The 20,348-nt window shown below is 44.3% G+C and overlaps 1 protein-coding gene across 1 annotated transcript in view; it reads left to right on the forward strand.

Moving 5' to 3' along the window:
• The first annotated feature begins 13,588 nt into the window (after positions 1-13,588).
• The window catches only part of LOC126481135 (adipocyte plasma membrane-associated protein Hemomucin-like), a 231,047-nt gene continuing 224,287 nt past the window's right edge, over positions 13,589-20,348 (forward strand). The window contains exon 1 of the mRNA XM_050104685.1: positions 13,589-13,720. The gene's annotated coding sequence lies outside the window, so the exon portion shown is untranslated. The remainder of the gene's footprint in view (positions 13,721-20,348) is intronic.

Consider the following 20,348-nt stretch of genomic DNA (forward strand, 5'->3'; position numbering starts at 1 on the left):
GTTACTTAGTAGGCTTTCAGAAAATCGTAACACAGAGAACGCGCCTGTCTTATCGAATCGCGTAATGGGGTTTTGCAGACGCCTCTATGGCGACGCCGCAGTGAGGTCACAGCTCTAGTGACAACTGCTGTCTTCGCCAGCAGCTGTTTGAGTTTCGCATTTGAAACCTGGCAAAAGTGCTTCGTGGTCTCAGGGATCTTCTTTCGTCGATTTCAAAGGCCCCATACGATGATTTGTAAGGGGACGGGGGGGGGGGGGGGGGGGGAGAGGGAGGGGGCAGGTGGGGTAGGGCTGGCTGGCTCTGAGCACTATGGGACTTAACATCTGTGGTCATCAGTCCCCTAGAACTTAGAACTACTTAAACCTAACTAACCTAAGTACATCACACACATCCATGCCCGAGGCAGGATTTGAACCTGCGACCGCAGCAGTCGCGCGGTTCCGGTCTGCGCGCCTAGAACCGCTAGACCACCGCGGCCGGCAGGGGTAGGAGGATAGAGGAGTCTATACGAGAGAGCATGCAGTATTTTTAATATTTTGGAAGACGAAAGCAACTTGTAGTATCAATAAAAGAGTTCCAGTTCCGACCCTATTAAAAATGTGTGCAACACCGACTTTTCAATCATTTTCTTGAAAGAAAAACACCTGAATACACTACATTTTTCTATTCCGTGAGAGCTAGGGGGGCACCGTGGCGTCCCCTTACACCCAGATATGGGCACCATCGATCGACTCTACTATTGGATCACCAGTATGCCTTTTAAACTAAGATGAACAGTTTACATTTTAATCGAGTATTGTAACTCGAATTGGTAGTTGAAATGTGTCGATTTCTGGAGAGACAACTATGGAATGATCTCATTATTCCTGTGGTTGCTTGTTGTAAACAAGCAAATATTTCAGGTTACAATATCTTTGCCTCTCAGACTTTGCTACGTAAAAAGTTTCAGAAAATTTGTTATATCCAGTTTCAATTTTGATCCTGAGTTGACTCGAAAATCCAGAAACTGCTGCCCAGTTATTACTTCTTGATGTTATACTACATTTGTGATGCCGTGCCCACCGATTAGTGTAAATGAATACAGGCCTGCTATGTGAGGAAGTGAGGTTTTGTTATAGAAACCCTCCCAGTGATTCTTTCAATATAAAAACAAAATTTACCATTTGCTCTGTTATCTTATTATGTGGATTAAGGTTGATTAAACATCTGTGTCATATCCAAAAATGTATTTTATGTTGTTAAAACAGAAATGAGATAGAAAACGATATATGTGTGGTAGACGCTAAAAGCTCATGGTTCAGCGCCTACCACATTCATGATGGTGAGACAAAACATTATAAGCATTTGGAGCGCAATACAACAGCAGATCTGCCTGGCATGGATTCTACAAGTCCTTGGTAGACTTTCGGAGGTATGTGGTATCAGATGCCTACAGTCAAGTCACGCAATTCCCGAAAATTACGGGCTGGTGGTATGTGGGCGTGTAAATGGCAGCAGTCCGCGTGATAGACATTTTCCATCAAGTTGAGAACAGATGACTATCGTTGCCGAGACATCAAGATGAGTTCACTTCCATGCTCCTCAAACCACCGTAGCACAATTGTATCCTTGTGGCATTGACAGCTTTCCGCACTCCACTATTTTTTTTCTCTGCAATGGGTTACTTTGGTTAATTGTATGTTGCGAACAAGTGAGATTAATTATTATTATACTGGAACTGGATTCTTATTAAATGAATAGTTTTGTAACTGTAACTCAATAGAATGCACAACATATCCATGTCTGCTACAACTATCGTAAAAATGTTATGAAATTATTTCCGTTATCAAAAGTAATGAAGTTACCGTGCGCAATGCTTAAAGAACCTCAAGCCTTGCAGTGGATTTTTCGTCAACATTAATTATTAATCAGTGCCACGGCTAACACTAGAGCATGAGACTATCATTATTAACCAGAAAATGATTTTTCTGTAACTTTTACCAGTCCATAATTTCTGCTTAGCAAGATTTCCTTTTGAAACATGAAAGTATTTTAACTTTGATACAGTTAAAGTTTACAATATTAGCAGCCCGCGTCCGCCTGTGAAACACAAAGTAAAATCTGCTGCTTTGTACTCCGATCTCGAATTACTGTAAGAAATAATTTTAAATTCACTTTTTACGTGACCGCTTATTCGGTACGACTGCCCTTATTGTCAGATTTGAATCAGCCGCGGCGGCGGCTCGTTCCGCCGTGTCGCAGCTCTGCACCACGAACACTACTTAAAAAGCTGAAAATGTCTTAAATAAATGGGTAAAATACCAGGCAAGCTTTCTAATAATACCATAAGACTTCTCAATAAATAACTATATTTAAAACTATAATAATAAGTTCACACACCTTTGTTTATAATCAGCGACTAATGGCGTCCTGCTTACAATCTTGACAAAAGAAAGCTACCTATGCTTTAAACATGGCGTCACAGGTCCCTCCTCTCTACGCGACTCCAAGAAGACAACGACATTATTATTCTTACACTGATATTTACACAATGGCTGATTGTCATGAAATCTCTGAATTTTTCTTTACTAATTCTTTTCTGTGGCGGTTTCAGAACTCGCCGACACAGATATTACTTCACAAATCCAGTACTTAATCCTTTACAAATACAAAATATGACATAAATGTCTCTATTCTATTATTATTCAGAGTCCACAGACGTAATCAGTGCCTTTGTATATAAATAAAATTGTAATTGCATAGTTATAAAGCATGCTTTACCAGGAAACTTTATAAGCTATCCCACAAGAAGAAGCTATCGCCATCGGGGAATACATCAAGCGTGACCAGATGCATGTAGTCGGCAGTAACGTTCATGTAGTCCCCAGCTGTCTTGGTGCCTTTGATTACTACCAGAAATCCCATGGAAGCCCAAGTGAATGTTCCCAGTGGCATACTTCCTCATCAAGCTGCGATGGTTGTGCGGTGCATGTTTTGAGCAGTTGTTCGCCGTCTTGACGGTATACCCGAAAACGACCATCGACCTGTCGTAACAAGAAAGAAGATCCATTCGACCAGGTGACGCGTTCCCCTTGATCCACAGTCCAGTCTGAACGATCCTGTGCCCACTGCAATCGCACTTGACGATTTCGTTGGGTCAATTTGGGAACGTGCTGGGGTCCTTTGCGGCGGAGCCCCGTATTCAAATGCGCCCCGGAACATTTGTGCCTGCACTAGCGGTGTACTCCCGTAATGAGGTCTGACCCAGATTGCCGCCTATTCCACTTTACAGGTGGGCAAACCACCGACCTCCACATTCTGTCATGAGCCGTGGGACGTCGAACACTTTGTCTCATACTCGTGGTTTGACTTTCCATTGATCCTCACGCCGGTAGCATGCGAACAACCAACCTTCTTCGCCGTTTCTATGATGCTCTTTCCTAGGCGCTGGGTCATGACAATCAACGCTATTTATCTCGATGGATTTTCCTATTTGCAGCCTATATAAGCGCTATAATGATATTCAATTCGTCTCTGCTCCACTTACGCACATTTCGTGCGGCGTCACATATCTGCAACGCCACCACGCGCCATTCACTCTCGCTGTGGACAGTGGTCGTAATATTTTGTTTCATCAATGTATAGAAAGTGTCCCCGAAATGTTGCGAAAACTTTCTAGGGGTTGTAGAGTGTCTTGAGGAACAAATCTAGGATATGAACTTGTGTCCGGAAACGTCATCCAACGACGCTTTTTTTTTTTTTTTTTTTTTGAGTCACCAGTCTTCTGGCTGGTTTGATGCGGTCCGCCACAAATTTTTCTCCTGAGCCAATCTCTTCATCTCAGAGTAGCACTTACAATCTACATCCTCAATTACCTGCGGAATGTATTCCAATCTCTGTCTTCCTCTACAGGTTTTGCCCTCTATAGATCCCTCTAGTACCATGGAAGTCAGTCCCTGTCGTCTTAACAGATGTCCTATCATCCTGTCCCTTCTTCTTGTCAGTGTTTCCCACATATTCCACTCCACTCCGATTCTACGCAGAATCTCCTCATTCGTTACCTTATCAGTCCACCTAATTTTCAACATTCATCTGTAGCACCACATCTCAAATGCCTCGATTCTCTTCTGTTCCGTTTTTCCCACAATCCATGTTTCACTACCATACAATGCTGTACTCCAGACTTACATTCTCAGAAATTTCTTCCTCAAATTAAGGCCGATATTTGATACTAGTGGACTTCTCTTGGCCAGGAATGCCCTTTTTGCCATTGCTAATCAGCAATTGATGTCCTCCTTGCTCCGTCCGCCATTGGTTATTTTACTGCCTAGGTAGCAGAATTCCTTAACTTCATCTATTTCGTGACCATTAATCCTGATCCTAAGTTTCTCGTTGTTCTTATTCCTACTCCTTCTCATTAGCCTCGTCAATCTTCGATTTACTCTTAATCCATACTCTGTACTAATTACGCTGTCCATTCCATTCAGCAGATCATGTAGTTCTTCTTCACTTTTACTCAAGACATCAATGTCATCAGCGAATCGTATCATTGATATCCTTTCACCTTGAATTTTAATTCTACTCCTGAACCTTTCTTTTATTTCCATAATTGCTTCTTCGATGTACAGATTGAACAGTAGGGGCGAAAGACTGCATCCTCGTCTTACACCCTTCATAATCCGAGCATTTCGATCTTGGACGTCCACTCTTATTATTCCCTCTTGGTTCTTGTACATATTGTATATTACACGTCTCTCCCTATAGCTTACCCCTACTTTTTCAGAATCTCGAACATCTTGCACAATTTTTCATTGTCGAACACTTTTTCTAGGTCGACAAATCCTATGAACGTGTCTTGATTTTTCTTTAGTCTTGCATCCATTATCAACCGCAATGTCAGGATTGCCTCTCTCGTGTCTTTACCTTTACTGAAGCGAAACTGATCGTCATCTAATACATCCTCAATTTTCTTTCCATTCTTCTGTATATTATTCTTGTCAGCAACTTGGACGCCTGAGCTGTTAAGCTGATCGTGCGGTAATGCTCGCACTTGTCAGCTCTTGCAGTCTTCGGAATTGTGTAAATGATATTTTTCCGAAAGTCAGACGGTATACTGCCAGACACATATATTCTACACACCAACGTGAATAGTCGTTTTGTTGCCACTTCCCCTACTGATTTTTGAAATTATGATGGAATGTTATCGACTCCTTCTGTCTTATTTGATGTTAAGTCCTCCAAAGCTCTCTTAAATTCTAGTACTGAATCCCCTGTCTCTTCTAAATCGACTCCTGTTTTCTTCTTCTATCACATCAGACAAATCTTCCGCCTGCCGCTTGGTTACCCATTCGGCAGCAAACGTGACATTTTACGCTGATGGATAGTAGACAGAATGTCACGCAAATGTTTTTGTTATTCAATGATCGCGACTGATTGTCACGATCGCCAATGGAGAAGATGAGCTAGCTACTGCGCAGACAGGCCTTGTCTCCTATGAATGCGATACTCTATTGCCTCTGTGGATGACTGTTTCCCCTGGAACCCTCTAAAATCTCCAACGTTTTTTGCTATGGAAGAGAAATGTAACCTACGTCGGTGTACAAAATCACGTTTGCTGCTGAAGGGTTGCCCAGAGGCAGATGCCGGCGCCTGTAACTTCGACCTTCTGTAGCGTTTGGATGACGTTTCCGGGCATGGGTACCTATCCTCGATTTGTTTCTCGGAACACCTCCTGCAATCTCTCGAAGCTGGTCGAAATATTTCTGGGACACCATGTATCTCTTTGGTACATATTACAGATTAAAGTCCCCTGTCGCGGTTTCTGTCTGTATGTTCAGGCTAATCTCCCGAACTATCGTAATCATATCGATATGGTTTTCACCATAGATAGGGACTCACTAGTAAGGCTTGTGTTGATTATTTATAATTATTTGTGCAAATTGGCTGAACTATGATGAATTAAAGTTCCCCGCCGCGTTTTTCTGTTTGTAAGTGAAGATTAACCTCAGGAACAACTGTAGGGATTCACGAGGAATATTTGTGTATGTAATTTATTACTGCAAAGCCAAGCAAGTCGTCTGGCTGTAGATTATTGTTAGCAGTGTGAAGCGGAAATGGTACACAAACTACATATAAATTATAATTACCGGCGCAGATCAGTAATAAGGGATTTGAAGCTTATAAAAATTAAGTAGTTATAATATTTGATTCCCAGACACATGAAGTACGCAGCTGTACCCTACGCAAAATAAATTGGATAGAATTTAATAGCATTTCAGACATGTTGAGAAGGTCTTTTCAGTTAACCTCATGGATCGACACAGGGTTCCTTTAGAGAATATGAGCGATGAATCAAAAGCTAGTTTTCCAGCCCCCCATTTTGTTCATTACGTTTGTCGGTAAACGGAAAATCTCTCCATAGGATGTGACAGTGTGTGAGACCTGCATCCACGGAGAATACGAATACTATAACGAACAGAATGCCAATTCGAACAATGAACCTAAACATGATTTTGTTTCGTTTTCGAGTTATCGTTCTGTGTCAATGACTCATATAATAAGGTAACAATAGCTCGCACTTTCTACTTTGAGCCAACGTCTCTTGATTTTGAAGTTCACTTCAGCTAAACATCCGTATTCGCATCAGTCCAACCAGTTACCATCTTTAATTATTAAATGAGGTTGTCAGCCTCAACCCTGTCCTTAGCGGTAACCTATAGAAGCAATCAGAACCGTTCCAGTGTACCAACGTTTCCATTGGTGTTGTGAGAAACTGCAAAGGTTACGCCAGACTTTCCGAACAAGAGCAGACTTCTTACTATATTCCTTAAAGTTAATCCAACTTCCAGAGGCCTTGTTCCGTGTGGCGTTATATAGGTTTCCGTAACTGAACAGCTGACACAAAATCTTCCTTTAGCTAGTGAAAGTTACTCTCAGTGCTCCGAGGATCAAACAATGGACATTCGATGGGCGAACACTTTAGGCGGGCGGCTTTTTATTGTCCCCGGACTAGCTGTCTGTATTGTTAAACCAAGAGCAGCTGCCTAACGTGGAATGACACCGCTATCCGTAACGTTAAACGCCCCTAAGGTTTCTAACCAGTACGTCATATCTCCTCTTCCTCTTCCTTTTTCCTGGCCTTGTCCGGTATCTCCCTGGGGACGGCATGTTAGTCTGGATTAGGCAATGTTAGTGGTAGAGGGTGATTCGGAACAGCAGGATCTTGGGAAGAAACTGTGAGACAGTATGCATTGAAATTTAATGTAGACAAATGTGAATCCTTGTTACAATTAGAAAGAAAGACAGACCAACTAGTGGAATAATCCCTGGAGATGAACAACTGGAGAAGGTGAAAAAAGTGTACTTGGGAAATGTGGTAGAGGGAAATGGATGAAATGAGAAAGAGATCAGTGAACGTGGCAGACGGGCAGAAGCGTTCCTGCGAAGTGTTATGATATTGTTTTGGAACAAAGACTTCCCATAAAAAAAGCGAAGAAATGGTATTTAGAAGTTACTGTATCCCTGTACAGACTTATGCATGAAACATGATGAAAGGGTGATGAACGAAAGACAAGTAAGCATATTACAGGCGTGTCAAATGAAGCTCATCAGAAGTAAGACAGCAGTAACAAGGAGAGTTACGGTGAGGAATGAAAGCGTAAGCGAAATGTTGAAAGAGCTATACTTGCAGGTATGGGCACTTAAAGAGAATGGAAAACAAGAGGATTCCCAAAACGATACATGACATGGATACGCGAAGGAAACGACGAAGAGGAAGACCAAGGGATAGATGGCTGAAAGAAGTGAAAGAGGGTTTTACAAAAAGAGGCGAGGAATGGACCAGAGTGAACACAGAAAGATAGTGGGAAATCAGGACTAGATGGTGAGCCTTAGGCTCCAAACAGACCCAGCCTGGGGATGGAAATTCTTCAAGAGGGCGGTGATGATGATGATGATGAGTGGTAGAGGGTGGACGGATGCCCTTCCTGTCGCCACCCCTCCCCCCTCAGGACTGAAGTTATTATCCCATTTTTGTCTGTGTCTAGCGTCATCGTCATCCTATTCGAAAGGACGAGAACATTAAAAAATGTTTGCGAATAATGTAACTGAGGCGCGACGTGGGTGCCAGCCTGGTATTCACTTACGAGACGGAAGTCGGAAACCACCTAAAAACTACACCCCGACTGGCCGGCACACCGGCCCTCATCGTTAATCCGCCGGGCGAATTCCATTTGGAGCCAGTGCGTCTCCCCGAATCCCGGAAGTGACGAGCTAACACGGGCGACTTTCCAGTGTAGTATATTATCCATTGGTCGATGTCATCTACTTATTTGAAAATGAAAATTATGATTTCTGCGTCTTGATGCAGAGTCAATTACCATTTTAATTGTGAAATAGTTTTCACTGTTTGTACGGCAAGAAACAGAACTCACTTGCCAAAGAGCTCAACGCTCTTAGAACTCTGATGCTACTGCGTGCTGAGTTAATTTCCTGGACAAGTTAATGTATGAAGAGACTCGCTTTTGTCTTAAGATTCGATGAGCGTGCACGCGTATCGGTGTTAGTCTCAAATTGTGCAGTAAAGGTATCATTAACGGCAGCCATTAAAGTTGAAGTTAATTCAGTTTCAACGACGCAAACAGTATTAGTTAGTTAATATTTCGTCTCGAAACTGATGCATAGTACTCAAGAACACAATTTCTTAGTAAAAAAGTTGTAAACAGTTTATTTCTTTAAACAGTGAGTGATTTATTCTTGTGGCTGTAGACTAAACCCATAGAATTTTCGGAACGATGTTTGCTGGATGCTTCAACGACCGAATCTGCACGAACGGTCATTTAATCTTTGGGAAACATTATTCCCGTTTTCTGAATTATGAAATCCTTCGCTGCCGTAAAGAACATCTGAATCTCACAGCAGAGCTCTACTTGCACCTATACAGACTCCGCTGATTCTATGAGGACAAGTAAAGGACATTTCTAGATTACAGGAGACCTATGAAATTTTAGCGGAGTCGCTGATGAACTACGAGATCTTAGGAACCCAGCACGGCGATTTCTAGGAAGTTTGGATATCTGTTAGCTTCAACAAAACCAGTTCATCATTCATGATATCAATACACTTTAACTGAAGGATAAAGGAAAACTTGAAGAGGCTTGCACAAGACAGAGTAGCAGGGATTTGGTACATCACTTCATGTTCAAGTATTATTCAGCAGGCATTATTACAAGCATTTGTAACATCGTGCCAGAGCTCTATTCCGTTTAAAAGGCTCTTAAGAGGTGGTTAACATTTCTCCGTCGGTACAAGAAAACTGTTTTCAAAAGTTACTTTTGTTCTGAAATCCGTATCTATTTTTCTCGATATTCAGGCCGATCAGTGACACAGGAGATTCAAAATCATCTGCAATCATAACAGATGAAGTTCCTGATGGTATCTTCAGTGGATTTCACTACCATTTCCCTCATATGTTGTCATATGTTGGTTTCCCATATCGACAGCGCCGATGGATTAAAACAGGATGTTTCAAAATGAATATACAGGTTTTAAGGTCTTGTTGCATTTATTACATTCAACTTACAATTATAAATACTACATCAAATGAAACAGCAGCTGAAACAGTTTTGTTTGTATACCTGTGCGCAAAGGGAAGAGTATGGAACGACCAAGACTGACTGAAGAACGTGCTGAAAGAGAGAGTTTCTTTCAAGAATAGTCCCAAGAAATCATTTTGGAAGGCTATTCGTGAATTAGTAATTCAATTGGTGTCTGTGTGAAGACTTTTAAAGAGGCGCTTACAACTATGTGCTTATCGTTTGCAGTTTACAGACTAGGGTTTACATGCCAACTTTGGAAACGAAATTTTGCTGCACGACGACGAAGATTTCATGAAAAATATTGGAAATTTGCGGTAAGTTCCTATGGGACCAAACTGCTGAGATCATCGGTTCCTAGGCTTACACACTACTTGATTTAACTTAAACTTACTTACGCTAAGGACAACACACAGACCCATGCCCGAGGGAGGACTCGAACCTCTGATGGGGTGAGCCGCGCGAACCGTGGTAAGGCGCCTGAGACCACGCGGCTACCACGCGCGGCTTTCCTGGATCATGTAGTCTTCAGTGATGAATCGAAATTTTAACTAAGTGGAATCGTGAACACATTTAATGTGCGTGTCTGGGGGTCAGGAAATCCGTCACGAGGTGGTACAGTTGGAATGACGCTTCCCAAATTAAATGTTTTTTGTGCCATGCTCCGGAGGAAAAGTAGTGGGACTTTCTTTTTCGATGAAACGACTGTAACTGGTGTTTCTTTTATCCTGATACGCTAGAGCTATAGTTCTTTACTCAATTGGAAGTAGCTGAACCACAAAACTTTATTTGGCAGCAAGATGGTGCGCCGCCGCACTGGTGTAGCTCAGTACACAGTCGGTTAACGACGGTGTACCTGACCGCTGGAACGGCCGCAAGGGATAGGACGACAGAGCTTGTTTTGCTCGACATCCACGATTTGGCGACATGCGATTTTTACGTTTCGGATTTCAGAAAGGATCATGTGTAAGTGCCTTCGTTACCAGTTGTCTACCCGGCTTTAGAAACAGCATTGTTACGACAGTTATTCCAGACATATTAATCAAGTTTTGGGCAGAACTCGCCTATCGAGTAGATGTGTAAGAAATGGTGCTCGCATTGAACAGTTGTGAGAAAAACTGTTTGAGTTGCTCTTTCAGTTGATGTATTATTTGTAACTAATTTGGGTACCGCTATTTGGCTCACGCACAGTGTATGATTTACATAGATTTTTTGTTTTTCTTTTATCGAATTTTTATGTTGTTCGCAAATTACAACTCCTTCTAAAACTTTCACACTAATTAAGGCCAAAGAAGCACGGTCTTTCTCGAATCTAGTTCTGACCAAAAAGCGAGTTTCATAGTTGGAGTCCAAAGTATATGTCATAGTGTTTTTTATGTTCTTGTGGTGATACTGCCATGGGAATTTTCATCCTCTAACGCACATTACTTTAAATTCTACCAAGAAGTCAAATACCAATTTCCTAGATTTAGCTTCAAAAAATTTTAATGTAACGAAATGTTTCCTGAATGAAATTTTCACTCTGCAGCGGAGTGTGCACTGATATGAAACTTCCTGCAAGATTACAACTGTGTGCCCGACCGAGACTCGAAGTCGGGACCTTTGCCGTTCGCGGCAAGTGCTGTACAATCTAAGCTACCCAAGAACGACTCACGACACGTCCTCACAGCTTGATTCCACGAGTATCTCGTCTCCTACCTTCCAAACTAGAGCACTTGCCCGCGAAAGGCAAAGATCCCGAGTTCGAGTCTCTGTCCGGCACACAGTTTTAATCTGCCAGTAATTTTCGTAACGAAATGTTTTGTTAAACATTTTCGTGCCCTATTTTATCCCATTAGGGTTTGAATTTCCAAAAACACTGGAACATATATTTTTTATATTTCTAACAGAGAAGCCAAACACAATTTTTTATATATTTGGTTTAAAGAATGCTTGCATAATGAAATATTTCAAAACTTTATCTCATATTCACCCACACAGGAGTTAAATTTCCAAAATCAGTGAATCACGTATTTTTTTAAATTTCAAACAGTGAATCCAAATTCACCTTTTCATAGATATCTGTTTAAAAATGCTTTAATAATGAAAAATTTTCATGAAACATTTCATTCCCTATTGCACCCCCCTTAGGAACCGAATAATGAAAAATTCCTTTTTAAACGACGCCTACAGTATAAGATCAACACCCTCTGAAAATTCTAAGTTTATATCCTTAGTGGCTTGGGCTGGACGACGATGAATCAGTGAGTGAGCCAGACAGTCCGGACATTACCTTTTGTATATAAAGGTTGTAGCTTGGATGTAATAAATGCTACAGAGCCCGGACATTCATTTTCGAACACCCTGTACCTCGCTCCACCAATGGCGATCATACACAACTGCCCATTAAAATTGCTACACCACGAAGATGACGTGCTACAGACGCGAAATTTAACCGACAGGAAGAAGATGATGTGATATACAAATGATTAGCTTTTCAGAACATTCACGCGGTGGCGACACCTACAACGTGCTGACATAACGAAAGTTTCCAACCGATTTCTCATACACAAACAGCAGTTGACCGGCGTTGCCTGGTGAAACGTTGTTATGATGCCTCATGTAAGGAGGAGAAATGCGTACCATCACGTTTCCGACTTTGATAAAGGTCGGATTGTAGCCTATCGCGATTGCGGTTTATCGTATCGCGACACTGCTGCTCGCGTTGGTCGAGATCGAGTGACTGTTAGCAGAATATGGAATCGGTGGGTTCAGGAGGGTAATACGTAACGCCGTGCTGGATCCCAACGGCCTCGTATCACTAGCATCCGAGATGACAGGCATCTTATCCGCGTGGCTGTAACGGATCGTGCAGCCACGTCTCGATCCCTGAGTCAACGGATGGGGACGTTTGCAAGACAACAACCATCTGCACGAACAGTTCGACGACGTTTGCAGCAGGGTGGACTATCAGCTCGGAGACCATGGCTGCGGTTACCCTTGACGCTGCATCACAGACAGGAGCCCCTGCGATGGTGTACTCAACGACGAACCTGGGTGCACGAATGGCAAAATGTCATTTTTTTGGATGAATCCAGGTTCTGTTTACAGCATCATGATGGTCGCATCCGTATTTGGTGACATCGCGGTGAACGCACATTGGAAGCGTGTACTCATCATCGCCATACTGGGGTATCATCCGGCGTGATGGTATGGGGTGCCATTGGTTACACGTCTCGGTCACTTCTTGTTCGCATTGACGGCACTTTGAACAGTGGACGTTACATTTCAGATGTGTCACGACCCGTGGCTCTACCCTTCATTCGATCCCTGCGAGACCCTACATTTCAACAGGATAATGCACGAGCGCATGTTGCAGGTCCTGTACGGGCCTTTCTGGACACAGAAAATGTTCGATTGCTGCGCTGGCCGGCACATTCTCCAGATCTCTCACCAATTGAAATCGTCTGGTCAATGGTGGCCGAGCAACTGGCTCGTCACAATACGCCAGTCACTACTCTTGATGAACTGTGGTATCGTGTTGAAGCTGTACCTGTACATGCCATCCAAGCTCTGTTTGACTCAAAGCCCAGGAGTATCAAGGCCGTTATTATGGCCAGAGGTGGTTGTTCTGGGTACTGATTTCTCAGGATCTATGCACCCAAATTGCGTGAAAATTTAATCACATGTCAGTTCTACTATAATATATTTGTCCAATGAATACCCGTTTATCATCTGCATTTCTTCTTGGTGTAGCAATTTCAATGGCCGGTAGTGTATTTTGTTTTTCTTTTTATCTTTTTCATATATAGCATCTTTATGAGGGCTAATGCGTATGCAGTAGCCGGAGACATGACAGAGTGCGAAGCAGCGGTGGTCTCGCCCAAACTGGTAGCCCGCTTCGCGTAATCTGCCGGTCTACGTGAATGACAGACCGAGGTCGCAGTCTCGCGAAACAGCTGCGCCCTCAACTGTTTCGCGATGCGAGTCGCGCGTAGCGTAAACGCACCTTTGCTGCACGCGCCGCCGCTGCTACCGCTGCGTGCTGGCGAACAGGTTGGCCGGCCGGTGTAGTGTCGAGTGGGGCCTCTGGGCAGGTGCTCGCCGGCAGCCGGACACCGCCTACGAGGCCTGCAGTCACATCGTGGACGCCGACCGCGACGGGCTGGTGAGTCTGCACCACTACTACTGTTACTACTGCTGCTGCTACTGTTGCCCACTGCGAGAGTCTGCCAGCGTAAGCTGACGTCTTGTTGCGTGTCTCTATAGCGCTCCAACTACAAAGAAAGGAGAAGCAATACTGAATTTTTACTTCGGTGTCTCTAAAGAAATCACCATGCGAAATGTCTCTGTACTCAATAATTTACGTGTGCACAATTTACTACAAGGAAATCGGTGTAGATTAATGTAACGGTGGCCTTACAGAGAGGGGGTTACCCCTGATACCACCAGAAGAAAAGAGGAAGAACAAATGTCGTTTGCTAATAATTCTTTTGAGTGTTATAAAGGCCAACAAACTGTACATTGCAACGATCACTGACCTATGCTGTAACTTCATATAACACGTTTCGGGTGTAACACGGACAGCGTAACTAGCAGAATGCTGTTTACTGATGCCGCTGTGGTGTATGGGAAGGTGTCGTCGTTTAGTGACTGCAGGAGGATACAAGATGACTCAGGCAAAATTTGTGGCTGGTATGACGAATGGCAGCTAGTTCTAAATACAGAAAAACTTACTACAGACGAGTGAGGAGAATAATCCCATAATTTTCGAAAACGGTATTAGTAGTGTGTTGCTTGATACAGTCACGTCTATTATATATCTAGGCGCAGTGTTGCAAAGCAATATGAAACTGAATGACGGTGCAAGGGGCCGGCCGGTGTGGCCGTGCGGTTCTAGGCGCGTCAGTCTGGAACCGCGTGACCGCTACGGTCGCAGGTTCGAATCCTGCCTCGGGCATGGATGTGTGTGATGTCCTTAGGTTAGGTAGGTTTAAGTAGTTCTAAGTTCTAGGGGACTGATGACCACAGATGTTGAGTCCCATAGTGCTCAGAGCCATTTGACGGTACAAGGATTGTAGTAAGGAAGTCGAATGGTCAGCTTCTGTTTATTGGGAGAATTTTAGGAAACTGTGGTTCATCTGTAAAGGAGGCCGCGTATAGGACACTAGTGTGACACACTCCTGAGCACTGTTCGAGTGTTCGGGATCCGCACCAGGTCGGGTTAAAGATAGACATCGAAGCAATTCAAAGGCAAGCTGCTAGCTTTGTTAGCGATAGGTATGAACCACACCCTAGTATTAGTGAGATGTTTCGGGAATCACTGGAGGGAAAGCGACGTTCCTTTCGAGGAGAGCTTTTGAGAAAATTTACAGAACCGGCATTTGAGGTGGCTGCACAACAATTCTGCTGTCGCTAACGTGCTGTTTGTGGATAACGCTGGAGTTGCCGTCTGATGACGTACCATATGAACTTGATTGGAGACAGATCTGGTGATCGAGCAGGCCAGACCGACACTGTAGAAGCGGTAATGTGAGTGACCGTTATCCTGTTGGAAAATAGCCTCTGGCATCACGACAGGTCAAATCACCAGACTGACGTACGGATTTGCAGTCTGGGTGCGTGGGATAAAAAATCACACCGCTAACCATAACTCTAGGTGTATGCCCAGTGCGTCTGGCACGCAGACGGGTTGGTTGCAGGTCTTCGACTGGTCTTCATCTAACCATCACACGGCCATCGCTAGCACCGAGGCAGATCCAGCTTTCATCAAAAAACACAACAGAACTCCACTTTCAACTCCAATGAGCTCTCGCTTAACAACACTGGAGTTGCAAATGGTGCTGGTTTGGGGTGAGTAGAATGCACGCTACAGGGCCGGCTTGTTCGGTTCTCGAATTAACAGCTCGTTGTGTCACTGTGTTACCAATTGCCGTTCAAACTGCTGCTGCAGATGCAGTGCCATGCACCACAGCCATTCACCGAACACAATGGTCTTCCTTCTCAGCAGTTATCGTGGTCATCCGGAGCCCGGTCTTCTTGTGACCGTACATGCTCGTGAACACCGCTGCCAGCAATCATGTACAGTGGCTACATCCTGCCAAGTCTTTCTGCAATATCACAGAAAAAACTTCCATTGCACGAACATCGCCGGCCGATGTGGCCGAGCGGTTCTAGGCGCTTCAATCCGGAATCGCGCAGCTGCTACGGTCGCAGGTTCGAATCCTGCCTGTGAGGTCCTTAGGTTGGTTAGGGTTAAGTAGTTCTAAGTCTAGGGGACTGATGACCTCAGATATTAAGTCCCATAGTGCTTACAGCCATTTGAACCATTTTTTGCACGAACATCCCTAGCTCCAATAAGCTGGTTATGCGTCCATCCGACCTGATTTCCAGTAGAATTTCTGACGGTTTTCCTGGTTTCCACTCCAAGGTGCTGACAGTCTACAGTCTGGCGACTGACTGACCGGTCTGTACCTCTCTTGCACTCACTACTTCCCCCTATGCCCTTTACTTGAGGCACTAACCACGTCCTATACTCATAGGGACTCCCTGAAGGTGGGTTTACACCTGTGCCGTTTCCTGTGCGCACTAAGTGCATGCAGGCTTTCCATGAAGAGACAAGGAGGACTGTGCACCGGAGCAAAGTTGCGCATGTCTCTGAACTATGCGGAAGGGGCCTCAGGAGTCTTCCCAGATCAGGCTGGCAGACATGTGCCTCTACTTGCATATGGAGCACACGTGTAACCAATATGTAACACTATAATTCTATCGATCCCTATGCATGAATCAGTTTAGAACAAACATTTATTTGTACGTAAGCCACACACAAAAATATTCATCATTGCTACAAATAGCGAAAATATATACATTTATGAACAGACAATAATAATAATAATACAGCAATAATTTTATTAATGGCACATAGTGTTGATGTTACAAGACTATCAGAATCTTCACTTGTAAATAGTTTTTACTCTCCTGATTTTCGTTTTCTGTTTTTGTCATTTTTTTCGTTCAGTCCTTATCTCCAAATGTTCTAAATTCAGAAACTCATGAAGTGGATCTTTGACTTCTCTGTTTGTGGTGTCACCGCCAGACACCACACTTGCTAGGTGGTAGCATTTAAATCGGCCGCGGTCCGTTAGTATACGTCGGATCCGCGTGTCGCCACTATCAGTGATTGCAAACCGAGCGCCGCCACACGGAAGGTCTAGAGAGACTTCCTAGCACCCGCCCCAGTTGTACAGCCGACTTTGCTAGCGATGGTTCACTGACAAAATACGCTCTCATTTGCCGAGACGATAGTTAGCATAGCCTTCAGCTACGTCATTTGCTACGACCTAGCAAGGCGTCATTACTATTGATGCTGTAAAACATGTACCGTCAAGAGCGATGTTTACCAATTATGGATTAAAGTTAAGTATTCCAGCAGCTACGTACGTTTTTTGTTAGTCTCATTTCCTTGACCTGTTCCAGACCTCACGCCAGCCTGCGTGAGCTAAAACGCGTGCCTTTCGGCTTCCTCTCATAGTGGGTTGGCTGTCTTGCCAATCCACAACACTGTTAATATGTACATCTGAGTAACCCTAAAAGTTATCTGCTTTATTTAAAATATTCTTTTCATTCCCGTTTACACCATTTAATACTAATTTCAGTCTTAATCATTTGAGTGTAAAAGTACATCTGCCGAAAAATACTGCGCTTTTAAAAGCAAATGAAAGAGCTAGTCGATTACTCTGCATAACTTTTAATTAGCAGTAGTCGGGTGGTCTTAGGTACTAGGTCAGCCCTGGAAAGGGATAGCAATAGTGGCTGCTGTGACTCCAGCACACTTTGTTTACATTTGTGACACTACATGACCTAGGTCACTGACCTTTTGATGACATCATCAAGCCACACCTCTCTCACCTTTCCTCCAATCAGAGCGTAGTATCTTAGCAACCATTACAGCATTTACATTTTGACGCTATTTGGGATGTGCTCAACGGTATCCAAACGACTTGAAATGTATATCAAAAAATACTTCACATATTGGTAAAAGTATGATAACTCCGAAAAATGACGAAAACGTTGTCAATGTTTTCATTACTGACTTAAAAAAAAATTGTTTACTGACTAGCTCACCACTTGCATCAGAAAATTTCTTTGAAATCTATGGAATATTGGAACCGATATAAAACATACTTTCCTTGAATAGTTTAAACCAACATTTGCTTATGCAATACAATTAACAAATTAGTAATATGTAGTTGTCAGACATGAGTTTTACTTTAAATGCTATTCCACAAAATTTCAAAAACTCAAAAAAATCAACTACTGGTTTAATTTCATATTGTTCATCTTCGCCAGAAGATGGTTGCACTCGTAGAACGTTCAATGTTCGAACTGAGTTCTGAGAGACAACTCAGTCTTAAATTAAATAATTACCACATGTACACTCCTGGAAATTGAAATAAGAACACCGTGAATTCATTGTCCCAGGAAGGGGAAACTTTATTGACACATTCCTGGGGTCAGATACATCACATGATCACACTGACAGAACCACAGGCACATAGACACAGGCAACAGAGCAAGCACAATGTCGGCATTAGTACAGTGTATATCCACCTTTCGCAGCAATGCAGGCTGCTATTCTCCCATGGAGACGATCGTAGAGATGCTGGATGTAGTCCTGTGGAACGGCTTGCCATGCCATTTCCACCTGGCGCCTCAGTTGGACCAGCGTTCGTGCTGGACGTGCAGACCGCGTGAGACGACGCTTCATCCAGTCCAAAACATGCTCAATGGGGGACAGATCCGGAGATCTTGCTGGCCAGGGTAGTTGACTTACACCTTCTAGAGCACGTTGGCTATTGCAGCAATAATAAATGGTAGTACAAAACGAAATGTAAAGAATCGATTTAATGTTGCATTATCAACAGCAAATCCTCCTCACACTCATTGAACTAAATCTGTTCCTAAGTATGGCACGGGATACATGCGGACGTGCATTGTCCTGTTGGAACAGCAAGTTCCCTTGCCGGTCTAGGAATGGTAGAACGATGGGTTCGATGACGGTTTGGATGTACCGTGCACTATTCAGTGTCCCCTCGACGATCACCAGTGGTGTACGGCCAGTGTAGGAGATCGCTCCCCACACCATGATGCCGGGTGTTGGCCCTGTGTGCCTCGGTCGTATGCAGTCCTGATTGTGGCGCTCACCTGCACGGCGCCAAACACGCATACGACCATCATTGGCACCAAGGCAGAAGCGACTCTCATCGCTGAAGACGACACGTCTCCATTCGTCCCTCCATTCACGCCTGTCGCGACACCACTGGAGGCGGGCTGCACGATGTTGGGGCGTGAGCGGAAGACGGCCTAACGGTGTGCGGGACCGTAGCCCAGCTTCATGGAGACGGTTGCGAATGGTCCTCGCCGATACCCCAGGAGCAACAGTGTCCCTAATTTGCTGGGAAGTGGCGGTGCGGTCTCATACGGCACTGCGTAGGATCCTACGGTCTTGGCGTGCATCCGTGCGTCGCTGCGGTCCGGTCCCAGGTCGACGGGCACGTGCACCTTCCGCCGACCACTGGCGATAACATCGATGTACTGTGGATACCTCACGCCCCACGTGTTGAGCAATTCGGCGGTACGTCCACCCGGCCTCCCGCATGCCCACTATACGCCCTCGCTCAAAGTCCGTCAACTGCACATACGGTTCACGTCCACGCTGTCGCGGCATGCTACCAGTGTTAAAGACTGCGATGGAGCTCCGTATGCCACGGCAAACTGGCTGACACTGACGGCGGCGGTGCACAAATGCTGCGCAGCTAGCGCCATTCGACGGCCAACACCGCGGTTCCTGGTGTGTCCGCTGTGCCGTGCGTGTGATTATTGCTTGTACAGCCCTCTCGCAGTGTCCGGAGCAAGTATGGTGGGTCTGACACACCGGTGTCAATGTGTTCTTTTTTCCATTTCCAGGAGTGTATATTGTTCGCCAAGTATCAATGTTCTTTCCAAGTCTGAAATGTCTGCGAAAATATGTCAGCAATGCAAAAAAGTGCAATATTTACATCAAGTATCATAATATTCTTTTCTGCATACACACATTTCCGTCAAATTAGCGGCTAATATATGACTGTCAACTATAGAGTACACTGATCAGCCAGAACATTATGACCACGTATCTAATAGCTGCTATGTCCACCTGGCACGGGTAACAGCGGCGACGCGACGTAGCATTGAAGCAATGAGGCCTTGGTAAGTCACTGGAGAGACACACAAGTCACCTATTTCCCGTAAACTCCGGGGATGGGTGCGATGAGCTCTGATTTCACGTTCGATCACATCCCAGATGTGTTTCATCGGGTTCAGATCAGGCTAGTTGAGGAGCCTGCACATCAGTTGGAACTCAACCTGTTTCCTCGAACCACTCCATCACTCTCCTCGCCTTGTGACATGGCGCATTATCTTGTTGAAAAATGCCACTGCAGTCGGAAAACATTACCGTTATGAAGGGATGTACGTAGCCTGCAACTAGTGTACGATACTTCTTGGCCATCATGGTGCCTTGCACGAGCTCACTGGATCCATGGATGCCCACGTGAATTTTCCTCAGAGCATAATGGAGCATCCGCCAGCTTTTTCCCGCAGTACAGATGTCAAAGAGATGTTCCCCTGGAAGACGACGGGTTCGCGGCCTCCCAGCGACATGCTGAAGAAGGTATCGGGATTCTTCAGATCATGCAACGCTCTGCCACTGCTCCAACGTCCAGTGCCGATGGTCACGTGTCCAGTTCAGTTGTAGTTAC

The sequence above is a fragment of the Schistocerca serialis genome, chromosome 5, assembly GCF_023864345.2.
Source record: "Schistocerca serialis cubense isolate TAMUIC-IGC-003099 chromosome 5, iqSchSeri2.2, whole genome shotgun sequence".
NCBI lineage: Eukaryota > Metazoa > Arthropoda > Insecta > Orthoptera > Acrididae > Schistocerca > Schistocerca serialis.